Source organism: Archocentrus centrarchus, chromosome 2 (genome assembly GCF_007364275.1).
Source record: "Archocentrus centrarchus isolate MPI-CPG fArcCen1 chromosome 2, fArcCen1, whole genome shotgun sequence".
NCBI lineage: Eukaryota > Metazoa > Chordata > Actinopteri > Cichliformes > Cichlidae > Archocentrus > Archocentrus centrarchus.
The window spans coordinates 6826468-6852788 of record NC_044347.1 but is presented as its reverse complement, the minus strand read 5'-3'; the positions used below and the strand labels follow the sequence as shown (position 1 = coordinate 6852788).

The 26321-nt window shown below is 43.7% G+C and overlaps 1 long non-coding RNA gene and 1 pseudogene across 1 annotated transcript; both read right to left on the bottom strand.

The window, feature by feature from the left end:
* Window positions 1-738: 738 nt before the first annotated feature.
* Window positions 739-8276, bottom strand: LOC115796858 (uncharacterized). The gene is made up of 5 exons (XR_004021349.1): window positions 8217-8276; window positions 5645-5753; window positions 5359-5458; window positions 4711-5232; window positions 739-792 (listed from the first exon to the last, which is right to left on the bottom strand). It is a non-coding gene; the product is annotated as an uncharacterized LOC115796858 (long non-coding RNA).
* A 15087-nt stretch (window positions 8277-23363) lies between these two features.
* On the bottom strand, window positions 23364-26321 carry LOC115798442 (protein NLRC3-like; annotated as a pseudogene).

Sequence of the window (26321 nt, the reverse complement as noted above, 5' to 3'; positions counted from 1 at the left end):
CAAATCTCTTGTTTCAATGATGTGTGAAAGTCAACTGAAACTGATTTAAGAATTCCTTATTTTACACTGTACTGCACATCACTTTCATCACTTTTTCACCTGGAAATTTGAGTCTTAAATGAACATTTGTTGCTCAGTTTCACCAAAGATAAAATAATATAAAACTTCATGAAGACAAACATCTTCCCAGGACATCGAGCACAGCTCAAAGGAGCCCCCTGCTGGAGCAGCTGCAGTCCTACAGACACTCAGCCTCTTCACTACACAAACACCTCCTACAACATCCATTCTTTACACTCTGACTGCTGTGTTTGTGCAACAAACTCCAACACACACCGCTTCACATATGAACACAGAAATGTGTGTGAAAAAGAGCTGAGCTGACATTAAACATGATGGAGAATTTATTCAGAAACACTGAGTCAGGAACAACATTTAAACACACATTACCTCTCTGCAGGAGGAGGAACACCTGATTTAAAGTTAAGAGGAGGACCCTTTGACCAGTCACTCTTTAAGGACACACAGCTGGGTCCAGGTTGAGGTTGAGGTTCAGGTTCAGGTTCAGGTTGGTTCCTGTGAATAATGATGCAGCAGTGATGTGAGTGCTGAGCTGTGACATGGAGAAGAGTCATGGACAGTTAGAGATGGTCATCTCACCTCTGAGCTTTGGTCTGGCTCTCATGTTCCCCACACAGAGTGGTTTTAGAGGGAGGGACTCCCTCCTCTCTGTCCTCACACTGATCCATGCTGCTGAATTCACATCAGCTCACACACACTTTCTACCTTCACCTGCAGAGGAAACACACATCAGCCCAGCACACACACACTGATTCACTTTGACACTGTGACGTGTACTTAAAGTACTGAAAGTAGATCCTGTTACACTCAGTAACATGTAAGCTGTACTTTGAATCTGTGCAGGCTGAAGTAACTGTAGCTGTGAAAAAGTGTCGAGCAGAAAAAAGAGAAACAACCTGCAAATATTCAAATATAGTAGCAGAACTTTAAGAGGACAAAGAAGTAAAGTACTGCAGTAAATGTACTTGGATACTTTAACTGTGGATTTGTGTTGGTGTTAAATCTGTGCTGGATGTAAAAATCCATGTGAAACTCAGTCATCACTGAGGTGGATTTAATGGCAGAGCCAATAAAGACAAACTGGATGGTCAAAGGAAAGCATCAGATTATCTGTGGCTGTGACATTCAGCCTCTAACAGCTGATCAATAATAATGTGTCAGCGCTGCAGCAAAGGGAAAGAATGGCAGAGAGAGAAGAGGACAGATGGAGGAGAGCACAGAGAGGTGGAGGAGGAGGAGCTGATGAAGATGAAGCTGAGGAGAGGCAGATGAGTTTATGATGTGTTCACAGAGTCATTCAGCATTTGAGCACATGCTCAGTTCCAGCTGACCTGTGTCTGTAAACTCATCTCAGTGGTTACACAAAGTTAGAAAGCAGCAGCAGCTCAAACTGATGGATTGTGGGCTTTTCAGGAGCCGCTGCTGACAAAGCAGCAAATAAACATCATCAATATTTCATCTTTAAAAGGACATTTCTTTCTGTCTGAGACACAACACTAAAGAACAACACAGGTGTCTGCACTGATGCCTGTTCATAATTTCCCCAAAGTTAATAAACTGTTTGGTAAATGTTCTTGTTGCTGTTATTATTCTTCACACATCCTGTTATTGATCTGAGCACATTCAGCTCTACAACTACAGGATCAATGATCTGCACTCAGATGGAGGGATGTGAGTCCATCAGTGCTGAACTGTGACAGTCCAACCAGTTTAACCTGTAACACAGCTGCATTCATACAAGCTCAACACTTCCTGTTTCATGTACAAAACAACACACACAACCTCTGCAGCTGTCTTTGTGTACTGCAAATAAACTGTGAAATAAAATATAAAATAAAATGTATTTAACAGGAACATGATGTTAAATTGTTGCTGTTATTTTTTTTTAATTACAGGACTGTGACTGTGTAACTCTGCAGCACACTGTTTGTTACTGTAAATCAAGCATTATATCCCGATTTCTTAAGTCTCAAATAAAAATAAATTTTTTTATTATGTTGCTTGTGTGACAATTTTATGACACAAACACACAAAAGTCAAACTCAGTGACTGAAAAGAATAACAGAGTTCAAAGCTTTATATACACTCTAGGGTTTAATCCCGGGAAATGCGATCAGAACCATTTCCCGTTTCCCGGGAAACGTTAGACGGGAAACCGGGAAACAAGTCGCGCGCGTCGATTTGACTTTCAGAAAGAAAAGAAAGCTTCAGAATGTTAAATTTAAGGAAATATTGAGAGAAGGGTTCGTTTAATGTGAAAAGCATTACTCTTCATTTCAGGCACGTTCAGCCTCTGTTTAAGGCTTCAGCCTTCATCGCAAGCGTTTTAATAGAGGTATTACACAGTTGTACTTTTTCCTCTTTAATTTCTTAAAATCATAGGCAATGTGTTTACCCTAAGGTATTTTGTATTATATAATTTTATATTATTATATATTGTTCTATTGCATTATATAGCCTATAAAATATGGCTGCCCTGAACAATAAAGAAATATCTGTTTAACTTCGAGTGTTTCTTTTCCTCGTTTGCAGCCACTTACTAACAATCATGAATTAGGATACGGGCCTAATGTGTGAAGAAAGTATCATGAAATAGATACTTTAACATATTTCGCTTTTTAAATGGAGTTGAGTAAAATGTATATTTTTTAGGCTATAAGGATTGGCCAGTTTTTCTAAAGACGATTCACAGCGAACCTACTTTAACCCTCAGACACGGCGTTATAAATTTGCTGTTGCCAGAATGGCAATGACCAAGTCGTAGTGCATTACTCAAGGCCCTGTGTTATGACATATTATAGTGTAGTACGGTAGTTAACTTTTCAGTGACTATTACAGCGTTCCACTGGTGGAACGGTGTGCACGACAGCGCAAATAGCTGAGTCATTATCAATGCTGTGTGGAGATGAACCGTACTGTTTTGCACCAGCAGTTGTAAAATATCTTGGTATAATTCCATGTACAATGCAGGAATATTCGAATTATATTTGTTAAGGGAGTGTTGAGGAACGATACAACACCGCATAGCTCGAGCACTCGAATGCTGAGATGTAGGTTTTATTGCATTAATCAAGCCAACGTTGCCCCCTACTGGGCATAACAGGACATAGCTGGAAAGCTACCTCTACAATATCAGAATAGGTTAAGCACGACACAGGCTACAGAAGGCCTAATTAAAATTAAAAAATAAATAAACTTTTTCCCGGGATTCCCGGGAAATGGCTCGTCTTTTCCCGGGATTTGATTCATGTCATTTTCGGGAAAAATATTAAACCCTAATACACTCTGACAGAATGTGTTTTTTTTTTTTTTTAGCCGTTTTTCAGAGAATATGAATAATAACACAAACTTTTCTTTCATTAAAGGTTTATGGTTCAGTGAAGTCATTTATTATCAATTGTGTTTGACCTTTTTAGATCATTATGACAACAGAAACTACCCAAATGACCCTGATCCACAGTTTACAACATCTGGAGATTTTGGTATGACATCATCACACTTTAACGCTCACACTGATGTGACCTGATGTGACCTGAGGTGCAGTGAGTTCAGCACAGAAACATCTGGTAGAAACGTCCTTCAAACGGCTGCTTTAGAACATTTCAAAGTCTCTACGTTCTCACTTTTACTGGAATAAAGAAGCTGAATCAATGCTTCAGTTTACAACAGTCTTTTTTTTAATAAAGTATTTGAACTTCTTCTTGAGTGAAGTATGTGTACCTTTGCCACCTGTGGGTGCTTTTTTGATGTCTGCCATGTTGGATTTTTTGCATACCAGCACATCAAGATCAGTGTTTCTGAATTCCCGCTCTGCTGTAAGTGGATCCACAGTAATAATGAGGCTGGGTTCAGCTCCTGATCATCAACTAACTGAACACACACACACACACACACACACACACACACACACACACACACACACACACACACACACAGCCTCCTTCATCCAGATTTCCCAGTTCCAGCTGACAGGCTGAGAATTTAAGAAGACCTGGAGGTGTTTTACAGAGAAGAATGAGCAGCTTTAACATCTGAGCAGATAAAGAGCCTCACCCACCATCAACTACCACCAAAGACTTCAAGCTGTCCTTGATGTTCATGCAGTCCATGGTATGAAGAACCAGGGTTCACTGTCAAAAACTGTTGCGCCTCCACCATTAACACCCCTAAATGAGCGAACCCCTTCCCATATAAATACAGTGACTCATAAACTAAACGTCCCCTAGTGTCCAAACAGATAATACAAAGAAAGAAAAGAAAATGGCTCTTACAGTGGATTTACAGTAACCACAGATCTGAGATCAGCTTCTGATCATCTACTAACTCTGAGCTGCTCTGATTTCAGGCCTCTGATATATACAAATATATCCATCTCACTACACACACACACACACACACACACACACACACACACACACACACTGCTGCTACACACACACACAGTTCCAGCTGTGAGTTTAAAGTGAACTATGGAGCAGCTGATTTTAATCAACCTGATCATGTGATTTGTTTCAAAGAATGATCCAAAGTTTGTCCTGAAATCAGAACTGAACATCCAAACCTCACAGAGCAGAAACAAACAGTAAAGTTCCTGAAGACAAACTGTTAAAGGAAACAAACCAAACTTACAGTTTCTGCAAACAGAGCAGAAGAAGAAGAAGCTCCACTCCACACCTGGACACCAAACACTGACACACAGGTGAGCTGATTCCTGGAAGGAGGCGGGACTCCACCTGAAACAGGACAGGTGGGAGGGGCTCAGCAGGAGCAGCAGGGCTGGTTAAACTGGTTGAATCAGACTGTAGAGGGGGGGTTGGTGCAGTGATTCAAACGTTACCTGCTGATCCTCCTGTGATTTAATGTCAGGACGAGTCACTGAATGTTAAAGTAAATCTTTGAGTATTTTCTGTTTTTAATCAGCTGAGTGTGAAATTTGATAATAAAAACATGCTGATGATGACATCATGAAGAAGGTCAAAGTGACACCGAATGTAAAAATGTGTGTTTGGTGTGTGTGTTGTGACTGATGGTTGTTGGCTCTCCTCCTTTGAACCTCCATGTCTCCTGCAGAGCTCAGCTGATCCTGCACACACGTCGTCTGGACTCACATCTTCACTAATCTGACTTTTACACACTTCACAGTTTCTTTTCCTGCTCAAACATCAAAACAGGAAATATGAACAATAAATGTGATGAACAAAGGTCGTCTCTGTCCCACTCTCTACACTTCATCTAAAAGCAGCTTTTTACTGTGTGTGTGTGTGCGTGTGGGCACACCTTCATGTTTTCACTTTAAAAATATGCCGTTCGACTGGTCAGACTGAGTCCAGGTCAAAGAGTCAAGATCATAAAAGTACCTGAGCTGCCATTTCAGTGACTGTGTGAAACACACACAACTGCTTTGAAGACAAATTAGGTTCCAACAAAGAAGTTTTTGTTCTAAGAGTTAATAATGCTGAATTAATATTGATAATTAGAGCTGGTAGTTATGAGCAACTTGCTATATAAATAAAACTGAACTGAGTTTATGATATACACTAAACTGCCAAATATATTCACTCACCATCCAAATCACTGAATTCAGGTGTTCAAATCACTTCCGTGGCCACAGGTGTACAAAATCAGGCACTTGGCTCTCAGTGAATTCCAGTGTGAATTTCACAAATGGACTTCTGGAAGAAAGATTGAAAATTCCCATAAACACTCCTAAACTTTGTGGAAAGCCTTCCCAGAAGAGCTGAAGCTGTTATAGCTGCAATGGGTGAACTGATATAAACCCTCTGGATTAAAAATGTCACTCAAATTCATATTTGTGTGAAAGCAGACAGTGAATACTTTTGGAAATCTAGTGTATGTGCAGATTTGAACAGAGTAATGATCTTTCTGTTGTCAACAGGAAATAAAAATGGTTTGAAGGATGCTTGAGTTCGACAGTCTGACATGAATGGAAAGCACACATTATCAAAGTTTGTTTTGAGGTTCAAGAAAAATGAGGATGCTTTGTGTTTCTTTGACTCATGCACCAAGTGTGGGGGTTGTATTGTTCACCAAAATTATTACACAGAAAATCAAAGTTCTGATTCACTGACCACGTTTGAGCAGCACTTAGAACCCAAAGCAGAGCTGTTACAGCCATTTTAAAGTCTTAATGTAGCTGAAGATCATTTAAGTTTCTTTAGTTGCCTTTACAGCAGACTGTCAGCAGACTGTTCTCTGACACTGTTGCAAAGTGTTAACTACAAAAACATTTAGTTTTGAACGCTCCTTTACTATGTTGACTTTGTTTCATGCTTTTGAATGTGTCTGTTCCACCTCATGTTTCATTCTCTGTAGAACAGAAACATGTTGGAAAACACTGCAGTGAACAAACCAACAAACAGAGCAAACTGTTTCAGATTCCTCAAAGTAGCCACTTTTTCCCTGGAATGTGTTCAAGATGAGTGATGTCTTAACTCCTTTATGCATTTTAATACAATTTTATTTATTTACCACCAAATCACAACAGTCGCCTCAACGTAAGGAGCCTGCAGTTATAGTCAAACAGCCTCCTATGATCAGGCTCTTGGTGACAGTGGGAAGGAAAAACTCCCTTTTAACAGGAAGAAACCTCCAGCAGAACCAGGCTCAGGGAGGGGGGGTCATCTGCTGAGACTGATTAGGGCTGAGAGGAGAGAAAAGAGATGCTGTGGAAGAGAGCCAGAGATTAATAATAACTAATGATTAAATGCAGAGTGAGGAATAAACAGTGAAAAGAGATCCATGAAGAACAAAAACTCATCATGGAAACCCCAAACCGCCCAGGCCCACTGCAGCATAACAACTATGATAATCATAAAGGAAAGTTTTAAGCCTAATCTTAAAAATAGAGAGGGTGTCTGTCTCCCGAATCCAAGCTGGGAGCTGGTTCCACAGAAGAGGGGCCTGAAAGCTGAAGGCTCTGCCTCCCATTCTACTCTTAAGTATCCTAGGAACCACAAGTAAGCCAGCAGTCTGAGAGTGAAGTGCTCTGTTGGGGTGATATGGTACTATGAGGTCTTTGAGACAAGATGGGGCCTAATTATTCAATAAAATCTGTAACTGTCTAATCACTCTGCTGATGAAGGTTGGGCAGATCCAAGTCTTCATCACTGCTGCACTGTTACATTGTTCCTGTTGTGATGATCTCTTTAGAGTCATTCCTTTGGGTGGGGACGTGACAGGTTTCAACATGTTTAATGAGCTCTAAACTTTCTGCACCGCTCAGCCTGCTGCGTTTCATTATTTCACTGTTATTCAGTGTGTGGAGAAGATTTCTAGTGATCTCCATTGTTTTTCCCACTAATTCCTCCTCGATTTAATAAACTATTCAGGCTATTCAAACCCTCCCCCTCATCCTCACAGTTTTCAGCTTTGGAGCTCTTTCAAGGGTGAAAATAATTCAGAAAAATGTTTTATTTTTGTCAGGATTTAGTGCTAACATTGAAAATAGTTCTTAGAAAATGTTATAATCTTTCAAATTACTCCAGGAGTAACACTTATTACAAAGAAGCTCCTTAAATACGAGCCCTGATCTAATGCTTCAGTTTTTTTTATTCCAGTCATTCCTGTTCTGATGACACAAAGTCAGACATGTTGAGTCACCTTTCCTGGAGGTACAATAACTGGTTCTTCTGCAAACACGTCTCTACATGTAAGTTCCTGCTCAAACTCCGCACTTACTGTATATGCAGAAAGTCCAGTTTCAGTTTAGTCCTGACTCCTGTCTGTGTGCCTGCTTTCTATGTCATGTATTTGTGCATCTCCTACATTCATTTCTTTAAATTGTTTTTATAAATAAATATAAGGAATGACTGTGTTCTTATAACCTGTCTATTGTCTCCTCAGCCACTCTGAAGGAGGGCGCATCATTTCAATCTCACTTACTGCACCTAGGGTCCTCAGCCTGACCCCATATAAGGTCATGGTTCTTATCTAAATATGGAGCAGTAGATTTCTGCAGTTTCTGATGGAACCAAGCTCCACACAACTGATATTAATCTATAATCATTAAACAAAGTTTGTGTGGAAATCAGAGCTGAACATCCAAACCTCACAGAGCAGAAACAAACAGTAAAGTTCCTGAAGACAAACTGTTAAAGGAAACAAAGCAAACTTACAGTTTCTGCAAACACAGCAGAAGAAGAAGAAGCTCCACTCCACACCTGGACACTAAACACTGACACACAGGTGAGCTGCTGCATGGAAGGAGGCGGGACTTCACCTGAAGCAGCACAGGTGGGAGGGGCTCAGCAGGAGCAGCAGTTCCTGAACATCAGACTTTACCTTTTACCTGATTTTCCCTCAGATTCTCCTCTCCCAGGAACTTTTCTCTCCTTTCTTTACAGTTTGTTTTACATTTGATCTGAACTTTGATTTCCCTCAAACCAAGAAGGAGGCACAGCTGAACTTCACAAGCCCTCCTCTAATGATACAGACGTGATCTCATGAATGAGAACAGATCAGAGTTTTCTGTCACTCTGTGTCTCCAACATCACTGCTGGATCAGTGTGAGTGACAGCAGTCAGGGAGAGATTCATTCACACTGAGTCTGTGTGAAGGAGGTGGAGGGATTTAAACATCACCAGTGAATCCAATCCAGACTATATGAAAAAACTGTTACTAGAAGTTTTATGTGATCTTTAACTCTTTACACTAAACTACACACAGACTCACTGAGGAAGCAGGAAACCAGACTGTAAATCCAGGATAAAGAGGTTCAGTGAATGTGGTGTTGAAGGTGTGGAGGTGGATCAGAGTGTCAGAGGAGACTCTGTAGAAGGACAGAGTGCCAGCAGGACAGTCCACATACACTGCTACTCTGTGAGAGACAGAGGAGGAGGAGGGGGAGGAGATGAATCTTTCATGGTTAATGTGACAGACAGACTAACCATTAAAAACTGAGCAGTTCAGACTCCAGGACTGATCATTTCTTCCAAACACACAGTCATCTAATAATTCCGCCTGCTCTGTGTCTTATCACGTATGACAGACAGACTCTTTTTAATATCAGAATACAGCACTCTGGCTGTATTCTGACACCTTTTTCTCCCGACCCGGCTTGGCCCCAGGAGATCCTGTGTTTCCAGTGGGCCAGCTCAAACAAAGGAGGGCACGGGGCACCCAGGTCACGGACAAGGGCCCGAGGGAAAAGAGCCGGCGTAAGAGAGAGGCTGAGGTGTAGAGCGCATCAAACGCCACTGCCGAGCATCCTGTTGGCTAATGTCCAGTCACTGGATAACAAGCTGGACGAACTCAGGACCAGGATACAGTTTCAGAGGGACATAAGGGACTGCAACATCATCTGTCTCACGGAGACATGGCTGACCCCCCTCATACCGGACCACGCCGTACAGCCGTCGGAGTTCTTCAGTGTTCATCGCACGGACAGAACGAGTGAGTCTGGAAAATCAAGAGGAGGAGGTGTGTGCCTAATGATTAATAACAACTGGTGTGACAGTAGGAATGTTGTCCTTCTGAAACAATCATGTTCACCTAACCTGGAGCTCCTAACCCTGAAATGCCGTCCCCACTACCTGCCCCGCGAGTTCACTTTGGTCATCTTCAGCGCCGTCTATATTCCACCTCAGGCAGACACAAACACTGCACTATCCGAGCTACATGAGGCTATTTCCACCTATCAGGCTAACCAGCGTGATGCGGCTCTCATCGTAGCCGGGGACTTTAACAGTGCAAACTTGAAAAAGCTGATACCGGAATTGATTCAACACATCGACTGCCCCACCAGAGGAGAGAGGACCCTAGACCACTGCTACTCTCCATTCAAAGATGGCTACAAAGCAAAGCCTCTTCCGCCCTTTGGGAAGTCAGATCACACCGCTGTCCTTCTCATGCCGAAATACAAACAAAGGCTCAGGCAGGAACCCCCTGCTGTGAGAGAAGTGACACGGTGGTCTGATCAAACAGAGGCCGCTCTGCAGGGTGCGTTGGATTCAACCGACTGGGACATGTTTCGCAGCAGCGTGGGCGGAGACATCGAGGAGTTTACGGAAACTGTTGTGGGATTTATTGGGAAAGTTGTTGATGACACTTCGCTTAGGAGGACCATCAGGACTTTTCCCAACCAGAAGCCGTGGGTGGATAAATCTGTCCGTGACGCCCTGAGGTCCCGCACCGTTGCCTACAACTCCGGCCTTGCCTCTGGGAACATGGAGGACTACAAGGTTGCATCATACAACGTCCGCAGAGCGGTGAAAGAGGCTAAACATCGCTACGGCTGCAGACTGGAACAGCAACTACAACAGTCTGACTCCAGGGGACTGTGGCAGGGACTACGCACCATCACGGACTACAAAGCACCACACACACACCCGGTGAGTGCCGACGCTTCTCTGGCTGATGAACTCAACAACTTCTTTGCGCGCTTCGAGTCGGGAAGCCGACAGCCCGCTGCGCTCCCGGCCGGAGGGGCGGAGACACTCACTGTGACGGAGCGCGACGTGAGGAGGGCGTTTAGACGTGTAAACACCAGGAAAGCGGCTGGACCAGACGGTATTAGTGGACGTGTCCTTAAGACCTGCGCTGACCAGCTGGCACCTGTGTTTACACTGATATTCAACCTCTCACTGGAACTGTGTGTGATTCCCACCTGCTTTAAAAAGTCCATCATAGTCCCAAAGAAACCACACCCCAGCAGCCCCAATGACTTCAGGCCCATAGCGCTCACCTCTGTGGTGATGAAGTGTTTTGAGAGACTCATCAAGACATTCATCACCTCCTCACTGCCCACCACCCTCGACCCACTACAGTTTGCATACCGGCCAGACAGATCCACAGACGACGCCATATCCTTCCTCCTCCCCAAGACCCTTTCACACATAGACACTGGTAAGGGGAACTATGTGAGAGTGCTGTTTGTAGATTACACCTCAGCATTCAACACCATAGTTCCCTCCAGGCTGGTCTCTAAGCTGCTGGACCTGGGCCTGGGCCCATCCCTGTGCAGGTGGGTTCACAGCTTCCTGACCAGCAGACCACAGGTGGTACGAGTGGGTCACCTCACCTCATCCTCCCTCACCCTCAACACCGGATCCCCCCAAGGCTGTGTGCTCAGCCCTCTGCTGTACTCACTGTACACCCATGACTGTGAGGCCACGTCAGAGTCCAATGTCATCATCAAGTTTGCTGACGACACTGCTGTTGTGGGACTGATCTCCCACAATGAGGAGACAGCCTACAGGAGAGAGGTCTCCCGCCTGGAGAACTGGTGCCAGGAGAACCACCTCCTGCTCAACGTCAGCAAAACAAAGGAACTGATCGTGGACTTCAGCAGGAAGCAGCAGAGGGACTACCATCCACTTGTCATCAGTGGTGCTGAGGTGGAAAGAGTGGACACTTTCAAATACCTGGGAGTGACCATCTCACAGGACCTGTCCTGGACTCATCACATAAACATCACTGTGAAGAAGGCCAGACAGCGTCTCTACCTCCTCAGGCGGCTGAGAGACTTCAAGCTCCCACTCAAGGTGCTCAGGAACTTTTACACCTGCACCATCGAGAGCATCATGCGTGGGAGCATCACCACCTGGATGAGAAACTGCACCAAGCAGGACTTCATGGCCCTAAAAAGGGTGGTTCGTTCAGCTGAACGGACCATCAGAACCACCCTCCCCAACCTGCAGGACATTTACACCAAGCAGTGCAGGTTGAGGGCCATGAAGATCCTAAAACAGCCCAGCCACCCCGGACACTCTCTCTTCTCCCTGCTCCCATCAGGCCGGCGTTACCGCTGCCTGAGGACTAAGACTGAAAGGTTGAAGAAGAGTTTTTACCCACAAGCCATCCGTCTGCTCAACTCTGAGCCCTAACTGGACCATTATTGCACAGTGTAAATAATATAATATTCTATAGTTCCATGTAAAAGTGTGTGTATAATGTATAGTATATAGTGTATAGTGTGAATTACTTATTTTTATTTTTATTCTTCTTATTTATATGTGTGTATATATGGTTGCAGGTACAAAATACATTTCACTGTGCTTTGTACTGTGTATAACTGTGCATGTGACGAATAAACACTATCTTATCTTATCTTATCTTTTCCTTTCCTGCTGATTCTTCTGTAACTCACTGATATTTCAACCTCTCCTCTCCACTCGACCTCCCAGTAACAGCGACCAGTCAGACCATCTCTACACAGCAGCTGAGGACAATGATCAAATCTGTCTTGATGATCAGGATATGACTGAACCTCCTCCACATGTGTCTCACCTTCCTGCTGTTGTCAGTTTGAGTTTTCTGTTTACTGTGTTTATTTATTTCAGCATGAAACACAATGTCATGTCAATATAATCTACACACATCACAGTAGTACTTCAGTAATATAGTTCCTAAGTAGACGCCTTACTAAACACACCACAGACCCACTTGAATGAGGACCTTTGCCTCCTGTAGGCTATACTGGTGCTAAGTGGTGACAGAGTTTGAAACAGGGAGGTGGCTCTAAGTATGAGCTAACATGTGTCATCAGTTTGTATAAAATAAGAAAATGTGCTTCGTCTTTCATCGGCTCAGTTTGGCTGCTGGACGTCATTCCTGACAGGAACTTTGATTTAAAATTGTCAGACATGATTTAAAGGAGGAAGCGGTGGATGTGTGAGAAACATGGCAAAAGATTATCAATGAACCAGAATATCATCATCAGGCTGCTGAAAGAAGTTTTTTTCTTTTCAGGAAATAACCTGACAATGATGTTTGTCACTGTGGAGGATTTAACATCAGTGTCTGAAAATGGAGCTGCAGTGTGGGTGGAGTCAGTCTTATGGAAATCATTGATCACAGCTCGTTTTTGGTGCAGACTAATCTGCACATTTGCCCTGATGGACTCGATGCTTTATGTTTGCAGAGTGACGTCAGCCTGTCAGTGACTGTCAGTGACTGCCAGTGACTGTCAGTCATGCTCTGCTCTGCGTCTCCACCAACACCTGTTTGAACACGAGGAGTTTCCTCATCTGTTTTCTTTGCTGTTAGTTTGCAGCTTTAGCTGAGCTCAGTTCTTTAACCGCTGTTTACACAGAAGGGGGGTTACCACTGCTGCCTCACAGTTAGAATAACATCTGGAAGGCCTGGGTTCGATCCCAGGCCCCTCCCTCTCTCTCTGTGTGGAGTTTGCATGTTCTCCCCGTGTTTGTGTGGATTTCCTCCCACAGTCCAAAAACATGCACTTACTGGGGTTAGGTTAATTGGCTGCTCTAAATTGCCCATATGTGAATGTGAATGTGGATGTTGTTTGTCTCTCTGTGTTGGCCCTGCGACATGCTGGCGACCTGTCCAGGGTGTCCCCTGCATCTAGCACTATGTCAGCTGGGATGGGCTCCAGCCCCCCCTGAACAGGATAAGCGGAAGTGAAAGGATGGATGGATGTTTACACAAAGGTTTAATGAAGGAAGACTCCATGACTACCCTGTCTGAATTCATTCAGTGGTTTTCTGTAGTTAAAGACAATCAATACATTTTTAGTTTCACCATAAGATCATGCTTGTGCCTCACCATCTATCATTCTTTACAGCTGAACAAAGAGAAATACTGAAGAAAGCAGAAGTACTTCAAGACAGCTGTAAAAAAGCTTTGAGTACTTTAAGATAAAGAAGCAGATCAGACTTTAAATAAAGCTGCAAAATAGAGAGCAAAATACCTTTGATCTCTCTCTCACACACACACACACACACACACACACACACACACACACACACACACACACACACACACACACACACACTGACTCACTGTGACTGGAAGCTTCAGTCCATCAATGTTCAGTCAGTTCAACACGTCTGAACAACATCTTGAAGCCTTTGAGCTGATCCAGGATTCAAAGAGGATCAGCAGAGTTCAGAGCTTCACATTAATGATTCCTGCTGAGTTTGCAGAGAACTGCACACACATTAATGCTGCTGATAGGAAGCTTCTTCCATCCAGGAACTTTGTGTCTCTGGAAGTTCAGGATTAATGTGGCTGCTCTATGAAGGAGGAACTCCTGGATTCAAACAGCATCTTGTGCATTTTGTCACTTGTGGAAGTGTTTGAGTCACATGATCTCTCAGCTTCAACCATAACTGCTGTGTGTGACCAATGCTTGATGCCTCTGCTGATGGATGCAGTCAAACATGGACTTTATATGAGCTGAGCTCAGCTTTTATTGTCATTTCACATTTATACAAGTTCATATTGAAAGGAAACAATGTTTGTGCAGGGACCAGGGCTGCTACAGAGAATATCAGCATGAAGGCAGGCAGCTCTGTACAGACAACAGCGCCGCCTACGCCTCATCCTGAATATCCAATGGGATCATTTCATCAGCATCACAGACACAGAACTAAAGCTAGAGAGAAATGCTCTTTGCTGCTGAGGGCACGTTTGTCGTACGGACCACAGAGCAGCAAAAGGACTCTCGTGCTGAGAGCTGGCTCACGGTTCCCGTCATGTAGGTGGACCCGAGCTCCGCTTCAAGGACAGCTGTAAAAACAGGCTGAAGTGTGGCCGCGTCCTCCATCACTGGCACAGCAGACTGTAGTGGAGAGGACTGATTAGTGCAGTCTGTGCCGACTCCAACATGAAGAGGGTCAAAGAGTGTGAAAGCAGAGAAAAGAGAACTCAGTCTGTGGTTCAGCCGTTTGTGGCTTCTCTACATGTGACTGTCACTTCTCCTGAAGCTCTGCTTTACTTCCTGGAAGAAACTGTGATGTTGGTCCTGTTTCCAGAGAACATGGATCAGGTCCTACTCATCAACATTTCAGCACCACCTCTGCTGTGAGCTCCATCCTGTGACACTTGAAGCTGCTGTGATGGAGCTGAAAACCACTTCTTTACTACAAACTCATGGTAGCAGATTTGCAGCGGTGTGTGTTGAAGAGTGTGTGTGTGTGTGTGTGTGAGACACACATGCAGTCTCCCTGTGATGGTTGATGCTAAATCAAACAGCTGACACACAAAGAAGCAAACACAAAGATATTTGTTGATCACAAAGACGTTTGTGGAGGTTTGAAAGAGACTGAGTGTGAAGCATGAAGGGAAACTCGACTGTAGGACAGTTAATGGTTCACAGTGGAACAAACCACTGAGCCTCCATCACATATTGTTCCCAGCGTGCTGCACGAGCCAGCACACTTTCTAACTGTGAAGTGACAGAGTGATAAAGTGATAAAGTTAGTGAAGCGACGCACACATGAAGGCCTCACTGTCAGAAGAACATCATGACAGGAAGCGTCATATCTGACACAGCTCAGTCAAAGCTCTGAGAAGCACACAAATAAAGACAAAGGAGGTCAAAGAGCAGCAGGAGCAGCATTTAAAACACTCCAGATTTTAGGCCACATTTGCTTTTACAGCTCAGTGCAGTGGAATAAAGTGAACACACAATCTTAAAGCTGACTCCATCTAAAGCCAGTTATTTTCAGCCAGTCCAGCCGTTCAGGACTCGTTTGCTTTACTGACTCTTTCTGATTGCACTCATCAGAGGAGGAAACAGCTGCAGGCACAGATTTGCTCTGGCTCACTAAATATCATTCAGAATGCTGCTGAGCTCATCAGCTCCTCCACACACTCTCAAACATTCATTATTGCATCGCTGATATCAACAAGTCCAAGTGCATCATCCATCAGTGACAGAGAGCAGTGAGAGATTTCCCAGCATGCTCTTCCACCATCATGTTTCAGAGCAGTTTCTATTGGAAACAATGGAGTGTAAAATCAGTGAGCAAATATGTACAGAGCTCAGATTCAGCTCAGAAGGAAAATGTTTCCTTCCTAAATAAAATGAGGCTGTTTCACAAACTGGATCCATGACTGAAACAATATTAGTGGAACTCTTCATCTGCACACTTTGATGCACTTCTGTGAACACACAGAGAGACAACAATGAAACAGGAGCCACACAGCACTGCAGCAACACTGACCCTCGATGCCTTTATTCCTGACGTCCTGCAGAAGTGGCTGTTTTCTCCTGAAGGCTCTGAGCTGCTCGACACACAGATGAAGCTGCTCCGTCTTCATGTGGAGATCCAGCAGGGAGCCCTGACCTCTGACCCTTTACAAACCAATGGATGCTGTTAATGATGCGTTCAGGTGAGCGTGTTCAACACAGACTTTACGAGCGTCCGCTCTGAGCCGGTCCTGAACATCATGAACCCACTGGTGTGTCTGTGTGTGATCCAGTCACAGCTCTGACTGAAGGACTTTAAAGCTTTCCTTCACTGTTTCCACATTCTCACAGAACATGTGAAAATCTGACGTTCACTAAACCAAAAGTCTAAATTTGGTTCTTCATGCAGGTGTGTGCAGAGTGTTTGTGTGTGTGTGCAGAATGAACTAATAACAGTTTCCTGTGCTGTGTATCAGTGGACGTGCTGCTAACTGTCACAGACACGTTTATAATGCAGAAATCTGAAAATGATTCTCAGCTGAGTTCTGCTGCGTAACCATCGCTGCCTCAGCGCACAAATACCACACAAGTTTGTGAGATTTCTGCAGCATCACAGTGATCCACTGATAGTTATCAGCACACACAGCAGGAGAAAGCAACAATAAAGTGTTGATCATTCATTTCTTTCTAAAATGAACACAATCAAACTTTACCTGAGTTACTAAAACAGGTCTGAGGAAATCCAGATTTCCGTCTTTCTTCGGAATTTGCCGGAGAAACCCGAACACGTTATTCACACGACCTTTCCTGCACGACCACTAGAGGGCGCTTCATGTTGAAACGTAGGTGTTGGTGGTAAGAAGGTGCTGTACAAACGACCTATGAGGTGGTTTCGGGCGTTTTCTCCCCTGCAGTTCGTTCACTCTGCTCTGAATCAGCTGATGAGTTTGTAAACTTGTAGCTTTTTCCTGTGGTTTGGTTTCTTTCCACTCAGAAAAAACTCCAAGCCAACTCCAAGTGAACCAATCCCACATCTGCAGAAGCGAACCGCACCAAGGGGGAACCGAACCAGAGTCAGACTGAAACGGACTAAAGAGCGCAGGTGTGAAAAGAGCCTTAAATGAGGAGAGTCTCACACAGGAGGATGAACTGCTGCTTGGCTCAGTGTGTGTTTGATCAGTGCCTGATGGTGGTGAGCAGGATCACAGCATGAGTGGTAAAAATAACAGAAGCTCTTCTCTCGGTTTTATAGAACAAAGCAGATATTTAATCATTTGGATCAATAAATGAATGATTTACAGACTTTTGTCTTTTCATTGGAGTCTGAACCACAGAAAAATCAATGTTGGCAAATAATGAAATTTCTCTCTAGTTTCTAAAGGATCATTTAATTGTCCAAATGCCACCACAGACTAGTTAAAGTCTAGTTGTGATTTCATCATTCTAACAGCAGTAAAATAAATGTCAGGATGAACTCTGGCTGCTCACCAAACTTGTGTTCATTGGACAATAATGTGTGAACGTCTCTGAGCAGTTTGTAAATTGATGTTTTGGGTCAGTGCAGCTCAGTGATTCCTCTCTGATATCACAGTTTGTCTCATCTGCAGCAAACGAACTGCAGCTGACATGAACTGAATCATCTGAGCTGAACTGAGCTTCAGAGAAACACAACATCCTGATATTCACTGTGAAGCTTTGAGTGGAAAAAGACAGAAAAACAACATGTGGATCCTGGAATAATGGCAGCTTCCATCTTTAAAGGACTGAAGAGGAAGAAGTTTACAAGGAATCATTGAGAACAGTTTCAAACATCAACTGATTGAATCCATCAATCTGAAAACGTGTTTGTGAGTGAAAGAGACAGACATGTACAGACTGAACTATCTGTTCAACAGTCAGAGTTTCTCTGACAGGAGGACACTCTTTACACTCAACTCAGCACAGAGACACTGAGGAACCATGATGCCAAACTGTAAATCCAGGATAAAGAGTTTCAGTGAATGTGGTGTTGAAGGTGTGGAGGTGGATCAGAGTGTCAGAGGAGACTCTGTAGAAGGACAGAGTGCCAGCAGGACAGTCCACATACACTGCTACTCTGTGAGAGACAGAGGAGGAGGAGATGGATGTTCCTCTGTTGTTGTGATAAACAGCATAACCTTTAGCATCAGAGCAGAACAGAAACCAGGACTGATCATTCCATCCAAACACACAGTCCTGACTTTTTCCTTTCCTGCTGATTCTTCTGTAACTCACTGATATTCGAACCTCTTGTCTCCACTCGACCTCCCAGTAACAGCAACCAGTCAGACCATCTCTACACAGCAGCTGAGGATACCTGTCATCAAATCTGTCTGGATGATCAGGATATGACTGAACCTTCTTCACATGTGTCACCTTCCTGTTGTTGTCAGACAGTTGTAGCTTTCTGTTCACTGTGTTTGTGTCGATTGTGAGTTGACAGGAATCTGATGGAGAGAACAAACACAATCCAGCTGCAGTTATTGATCCATCATCTGTTCATTGATTGACACTTTGATGATGACTCCTGACATCAGAGATGTGAATGAGTGATGTGACAGTTTGAAGATGGTTGAATGTGTGCTGCTTTGTTTTCATCAATCACATTAAAAACACACTTACACTTCCTCAGACCTGGGATCAGCCATCGGACTCCAGCAGGCTCCACCCTGAAAGGAGGAGGGGGGTCAGAGCAGCACAGTCTCTGTCAGCATGCACACATGGACATTACATCGCTCTCAGACACACACTGTTAGACACTGATAAAGGAACAGTCCAACATTTGAACATGCTCTTCAGTTCATTTGTGGATCAAATAGGACTGATTCTGGATTTGTCAGGTTTTGAAGCAGTTGTTGGATTGGGTGCCACAGCAATAAAGAAGACAGATGTGGGATTTTCCTGCTGATGTCTTGAATCTTTTATAGAGCTCTGAGGAAGCAACCACTCGGGGAGTGATATCTGGGCGATGTGACAATTAAGTCCCGTTTTCAGCATGAGTACGATAACATCACACAAACGTAAACAATGGAGGGAGAAGAGAGATGCAAGTCTTCTAGCTGAAATACAGACACTTTTGTGAGTTTGTGTCAGCTGAAGATGACAATATCAAGGTTAGTTGTGCACTCTGTGCTGGCAACAAAGTGCTAAGTACCTTCAAAAACACTACGTCAGATTTGAAGAAACATTTGGAGTCACGGCGCAGTCAAACGTACAGAGCGAGTCCCACCAGGTCGTGAAGCAGAGCTGTGGCTAATGCAGAAGCCCCCAGCACCCAAACAATAAATACTTCCTGCACTGAGTTTGTAGGTTCTTGTACAGGGGTTGGACAATGAAACTGAAACACCTGTCATTTTAGTGTGGGAGGTTTCATGGCTAAATTGGACCAGCCTGGTGGCCAATATTCATCAATTGCACATTGCACCAGTAAGCGCAGAGTGTGAAGGTCCAATTAGTAGGGTAAGACCACAGTTTTGCTCAAAATATTGCACTGCACACAACATTATGGGCGACATACCAGAGTTCAAAAGAGGACAGATTGTTGGTGCACGTCTTGCTGGCGCTTCTAGATTAAGATTAAGATTAAGATAGTGTTTATTTGTCACATGCACAGTTATACACAGTACAATGCACAGTGAAATGTATTTTGTACCTGCAACCATATATACACACACATATAAATAAGAAGAATAAAAATAAAAAAAAGTAATTCACACTATACACTATACTCTATATACTATACACTATACACACTTTTATAAATTATAATATTTACATTGTGCAATAATGGTCCAGTTAGGGCTCAGAGTTGAGCAGACGGATGGCTTGTGGGTAAAAACTCTTCTTCAACCTTTCAGTCTTAGCCCTCAGGCAGCGGTAACGCCGGCCTGATGGGAGCAGGGAGAAGAGAGAGTGTCCGGGGTGGCTGGGCTGTTTTAGGATCTTCATGGCCCTCAGCCTGCAGTGCTTGGTGTAAATGTCCTGCAGGTTGGGGAGGGTGGTTCTGATGGTCCGTTCAGCTGAACGAACCACCCTTTTTAGGGCCATGAAGTCCTGCTTGGTGCAGTTTCCCATCCAGGTGGTGATGCTCCCACGCATGATGCTCTCGATGGTGCAGGTGTAAAAGTTCCTGAGCACCTTGAGTGGGAGCTTGAAGTCTCTCAGCCGCCTGAGGAGGTAGAGACGCTGTCTGGCCTTCTTCACAGTGATGTTTTTGTGATGAGTCCAGGACAGGTCCTGTGAGATGGTCACTCCCAGGTATTTGAAAGTGTCCACTCTTTCCACCTCAGCACCACTGATGACAAGTGGATGGTAGTCCCTCTGCTGCTTCCTGCTGAAGTCCACGATCAGTTCCTTTGTTTTGCTGACGTTGAGCAGGAGGTGGTTCTCCTGGCACCAGTTCTCCAGGCGGGAGACCTCTCTCCTGTAGGCTGTCTCCTCATTGTGAGAGATTAGTCCCACAACAGCAGTGTCGTCAGCAAACTTAATGATGACGTTGGACTCTGACGTGGCCTCGCAGTCATGGGTGTGACCAAGACAGCAAGTTTTTGTGATGTATCAAGAGCCACAGTATCCAGGGTAATGTCAGCATACCACCAAGAAGGACGAACCACATCCAACAGGATTAACTGTGGACGCAAGAGGAAGCTGTCTGAAAGGGATGTTGTGGTCTAAAACCAGGTGTTTCAGTTTCATTGTCCAACCCCTGCAGATAAAGCAATACATCATCTGCATATAAATTAATTTTATGTTCTGATAGAGTGGTTTGAATACCTTTAATACTATAATTCTGACATATTGAAGTAGCCAGTGGTTCAATAAAAACTGCAAAAAATAAGGATGAGAGTGGGCATCCTTGTCTGGTACCTCTTTCCAGGGTAAAATATTGAGATATGGTCCCATTAGTGGTGACTGTAGCTTTTGGTGAGATATACAGAGTTGTTATCAGATTCAACTTCCGGCGCCGCGCGAGCAGGCAGCCAGTTTCAGCAGCTCCGCACAATAAAGGCTGTTTCTTCTTCTTATCCAGTGAATGAATGATTTTCCAAAACCAAATTTGTGAAGAGCTGCGAACAGGAAAGACCAGTTAATTTTGTCGAAGGCTTTTTCTGCATCTAGTGACATTACTATTGCTTTTGTTTTTTTACACTGTGTCAGGCTAATAAGGTTGAGTAGCCTTCTAATATTGTTGGTAGAGTCTTCCTTTGATGAATCCTGTTTGATCATTATGGATTATCGAAGGAAGCACTGTCTCTGACCTAGATGCAAGTGCCTTAGCAATTACTTTAATATCTGTATTGATTAACGCTAATCAATACAGCAGTGGTTAGGACTGCTGCCTCACAGAATACCATCTGGAAGGCCTGGGTTCGATTCCACCTTGGCCCAGGCCTCTCCCTCTCTCTGTGTGGAGTTTGTATGTTCTCCTCGTGCTTGCGTGGGTTTCCTCCGGGTACTCCGGTTTCCTCCCACATTCCAAAGACATGCACTTACTGGGGTTAGGCTAATTGGCTACTCTACATTGCCCATAGGTGTGAATGAGAGCGTGAGTGTGAAAGGTTGTTTGTCTCTCTGTGTTGGCCCTGTGACAGGCTGGCGACCTGTTTAGGGTGTACCCTGCCTCTCACCCTATGACAGCTGGGATAGGCTCCAGCCCCCCCGCAACCCTGAACAGGATGAGCGGAAACGAATGGATGGATGGATAAAGGCCGGTAGCTAGATGTAAGAGTAGGATCTTTATCTGGTTTAAGTAACAATTTTATTGCTGCTGTGTTCATGTGGGAAGGGATTAGACCATTGTTTTTAATTTCTGTCACAGTTCTGAATGATAATATGAACAAAAAGGCACTTCTAAGTCAAAGCTACATGTCCCAAATGTCACACAGGCAGTTTTACTAACATTCAGCTATAGATGTACATAAGAAATTGCTCAAAAATAAACTATTGGCATATTTAAATACAGCTGGATGTACAGTGAACTCTCGTTTATCGCGGGGGTTACGTCCCAAAAATAACCCGCGATAGGCGAAATCCGCGAAGTAGTCAGCTTTATTTTTTACAATTATTATATACAGTACTATAGAACGAAACCAAAGATCAAAACCTGTTTTCAAGCTGAACACATTCTGTGCTGGACAGAGACGAGGGACGGAGGAGATTGATTGACAGCCAATCAGGACGCAGAACACGATGCGCGTTCATATACTGTTTAAAAAAAAAAAAAAGCATAAAAACTGCACTAAAATAATCCGTGAAACAGCGAGGCCACGAGAGGTGAAGCGCGTTATAATGAGGGTTCACTGTACACAAAACACGGTGACAGCGAAAGATTTCAGGTTACCAAAACTCCAAAAGTGTCCGACGTCACTGGAAAAAAGTTGCTAAATTTGTCACTAGTGTTTTTTTTGAAAAAAAAAAGTTGCTGGGGGGGTGGGTCTGAAAAGCTGCTCTCTAAATTGGCAACACTGCCATGCTGTTGCTTGTTCAATGATTTACGGGTGAAGCGGTGAGGGAGAGAGGCGGGACAGTGTTAAGTTGTGCAGCTACAAACTGGGAGAAGAGAAAGGAGAATTGGTGGATCTACAAGTATGATTTTAACGCGGCATTGACTATATCGATATAAACAATATTGTCTCATCTTATATCGCGTATGAAAATATTTCGATATTTCTTAAAAGCTCGATATATTGCCCAGCTCTACCCTCTAGATTGGATATGGCATGCATTGATATTTGTCCCACCCTCCTCAGTGTCATGGACATGAGGTAGCTTTACAATGTTTATCATACTGAAATACATGAGAACGAAACAGCGATGCATCCCAAAAAATTAATATTCAACTTCAACCCTCCAGCATTAATAAACAGTTAGGTTCAGGGGACAATGAAGTGGTATGATTGAGCACCAAATCAAATTTTGCTTAGGGCCCCTTCAAGGCTTGGGCCGGCTCTGTGTGAACCCATCTCTGTACAGAGATTCAATTTATCTGATTAAGTTGGAGGATAAACATTACAGACTAGTCCCTTAGAGATCAGATAGTAAAGGTTCTTACTATACATCCTGGAAATGTTCTTCATAGTTTCCAAACCAGATTTTCCTTTATGAGTAAATTTAAATGTTCCCATTTGTATGATCTGAACAATCACACAGGATCAGAGTGAAGGATAGAGGACAAGATTGAGCTCCTCCTCTATCAGATACCATCTTTGGCTATAACAGGCCTCTCCATACCTGAGAGTTTCCAGTCTCAACTCCTCCAGCAGCTTCACTCCTGCCTCTCCTGGATGGTTGTAGCGCAGGTCCAGCTCTCTCAGATGGGAGGGGTTGGAGCTCAGAGCTGAGGCCAGAGACTTACAACCTTCTTCTGTAATCAGACAGCCTGACAGCCTGCAGACACAGGACATACTCTTAGAGAAAAATTATGCAGTTTACTAGACATAAGAATCTCCCAAAATATTTAAAGATGAATCAACATTTAACAGCAAAAAAAGTAAAATTAAACATTAAAGTCTACAGCTAACAAAACCTACATAAAGCAGAGCTGAGGCTGGTGGAAATATCCAATAGTTTTAAAGGTATTTGGTCAAAAATAAAGTTGTTTGGACTAAAATGTTGACCAGATTATGAAAGTAAATTACTTTACATAATTAAAGGACATTAATTTCAGATCAAGAAACTCTGATTATCTGAAGCAAATTTGATCACAATCCTAATCTTTTGACTGAATACAAACTAGGATTTAAATAATCATAATTAGAAATTTTTTAAGACTCCCAACCTGAGTGTTTGCAGTTTACAGTGTTGAGTTTCCAGTCCTGAACACAACATTTCCACTCCTGAGTCCTTCAGATCATTGTCACTCAGGTCCAGCTCTCTCAGACTAGAAGACTGGGATGTGAGAACTGAGGAAAGAGCTTCACAGCTTCTCTCTGAGAGGTTACAGCAAGTCAGTCTGATGAGACATTAATGAAATTTTAAGTTAAAAATTTTTATCCTAGTGTTTTTGAAGAATAAAGCTTTATGATAACTTACAGAGCTTTTTTTGACTGTTTGACCACTGGCAGCAGCCTCAGCAGAGCCTCCTCTGAAGCAGAGTATTTCTTCAGGTCAAACACATCCAGATCTTCTTCTGATGACAGTAAGATGAAGGCCAGAGCTGACCACTGAGCAGGAGACAGTTTATCTGTGGAGAGACTTCCTGATCTCAGGGACTGTTGGATCTCCTTCACTAGAGAACGATCATTCAGTTCATTCAGACAGTGGAACAGGTTGATGCTTTTCTCTGCAGACAGATTCTCACTGAGCTTCTCCTTGATGTACTGGACTGTTTCCTGATTGGTCTGTGAGCTACTTCCTGTCTGTGTCAGCAGACCTCGTAGGAGAGTCTGATTGGTCTGCAGTGAAAGACCCAGGAGGAAGCGGAGGAACAAGTCCAGGTGTCCATTTGGACTCTGTAAGGCCTTGTCCATGCCATTATGGTAAAGCGGGCTCTGTGCAGATACACCTGTTGCAGAATTCCTTGGTATTTTTTGTTGTTCTTCCAGCAGATTGACTCCAGAGTTGATGAAGGTCAGATGGACATGAAGAGCAGCCAGAAACTCCTGAACACTCAGATGGATGAAGCAGAACACCTTGTCCTGGTACAGCCCTCTCTCCTCTTTAAAGATCTGTGTGAACACTCCTGAGTACACTGAGGCTGCTCTGATATCGATGCCACACTCTGTCAGGTCTGATTCATAGAAGATCAGGTTTCCTTTCTGCAGCTGATCAAAAGCCAGTTTTCCCAGAGACTCAATCATCTTCCTGCTCTCTGGACTCCAGTGTGGATCTGTCTCAGCTCCTCCATCATACTTGACCATCTTCACTTTGGCCTGAACCACCAGGAAGTGGATGTACATCTCAGTCAGGGTCTTGGGCAGCTCTCCTCTCTCTCTGGTTTTCAGCACATCCTCCAGAACTGTAGCAGTGATCCAGCAGAAGACTGGGATGTGGCACATGATGTGGAGGCTTCGTGATTTCTTGATGTGGGAGATGATCCTTCTGGCCTGCTCCTCATCTCTGAATCTCTTCCTGAAGTACTCCTCCTTCTGTGGGTCAGTGAACCCTCTGACCTCTGTCACCATGTCAACACACTGAGGAGGGATCTGATTGGCTGCTGCAGGTCGTGTGGTTATCCAGAGGTGAGCAGACGGAAGCAGGTTCCCCCTGATGAGGTTTGTCAGCAGCACATCCACTGAGGTGGACTCTGTAACATCAGCCAGGATCTCAGTGTTGTGGAAGTCCAGAGGAAGTCGACACTCATCCAGACCATCAAAGATGAACACAACCTGGAAGTCTTCAAAGCTGCAGATTCCTGCTTCTTTGGTTTCAGTAAAGAAGTGATGAACAAGTTCCACCAAGCTGAACTTTTTCTCTTTCAGCACATTCAGCTCTCTGAAAGTGAATGGAAACATGAACTGGATGTCCTGGTTGGCTTTGTCTTCAGCCCAGTCCAGAGTGAACTTCTGTGTTAAGACTGTTTTCCCAATGCCAGCCGCTCCCTTTGTCAGCACTGTTCTGATTGGTTCATCTCTTCCAGGTGAGCCTTTAAAGATGTCTTCTTGTCTGATTGTTGTTTCTGGTCTGTCTGGTTTCCTGAATGCTGTTTCAATCTGTCTGACCTCATGTTCATCATTGACCTCTGCAGCCCCTCCCTCTGTGATGTAGAGCTCTGTGTAGATCTGATTCAGAAGGGTTGGGTTTCCTGCTTTAGCGATGCCCTCATACACACACTGGAACTTCTTCTTCAGAGTGGATTTGAGTTTATGGTGGCAGGTGATGGGGAAAACTCAAAGAATACAAAAGATATACTCTTAAAAATATAAACTTCAGCATGTCCTACCTTCAGAAATACATAAGTAAATATAAATTTACAAATGTCATGCTGTTCTTTCAACATTTTAAATCTTCAGAAAAATCCTCTTACTGCTCTGCAGATGGTCAGCCAGCTCCTCCTGCTTCATTTTCCTCAGGAAGTGCAGTGTGATCTCCACAAATGCTTCTCTGCTGCTCTTTCTCTGCTCTTCATCCTCATCCTTCTTCTGACTATCTCTGAATTCTGGGTAACATGGATTCAGAACCTTCTGGATTTTTTTCAGTTCGTTCTTCACAAAAGTGATGATATTTTCCTCCAGCAGCTGGAACAGAAAACTATATGAATGATTCCATCAGACTGAAATTGTGAAACCAAACATCAGATTCATGTTGGACATTCTCACAATAAAGTGTTGTACAGACCATAAATATGGAGTCCATCTGTGTTTGATGCTGCTGGGCAGACTGACCACTG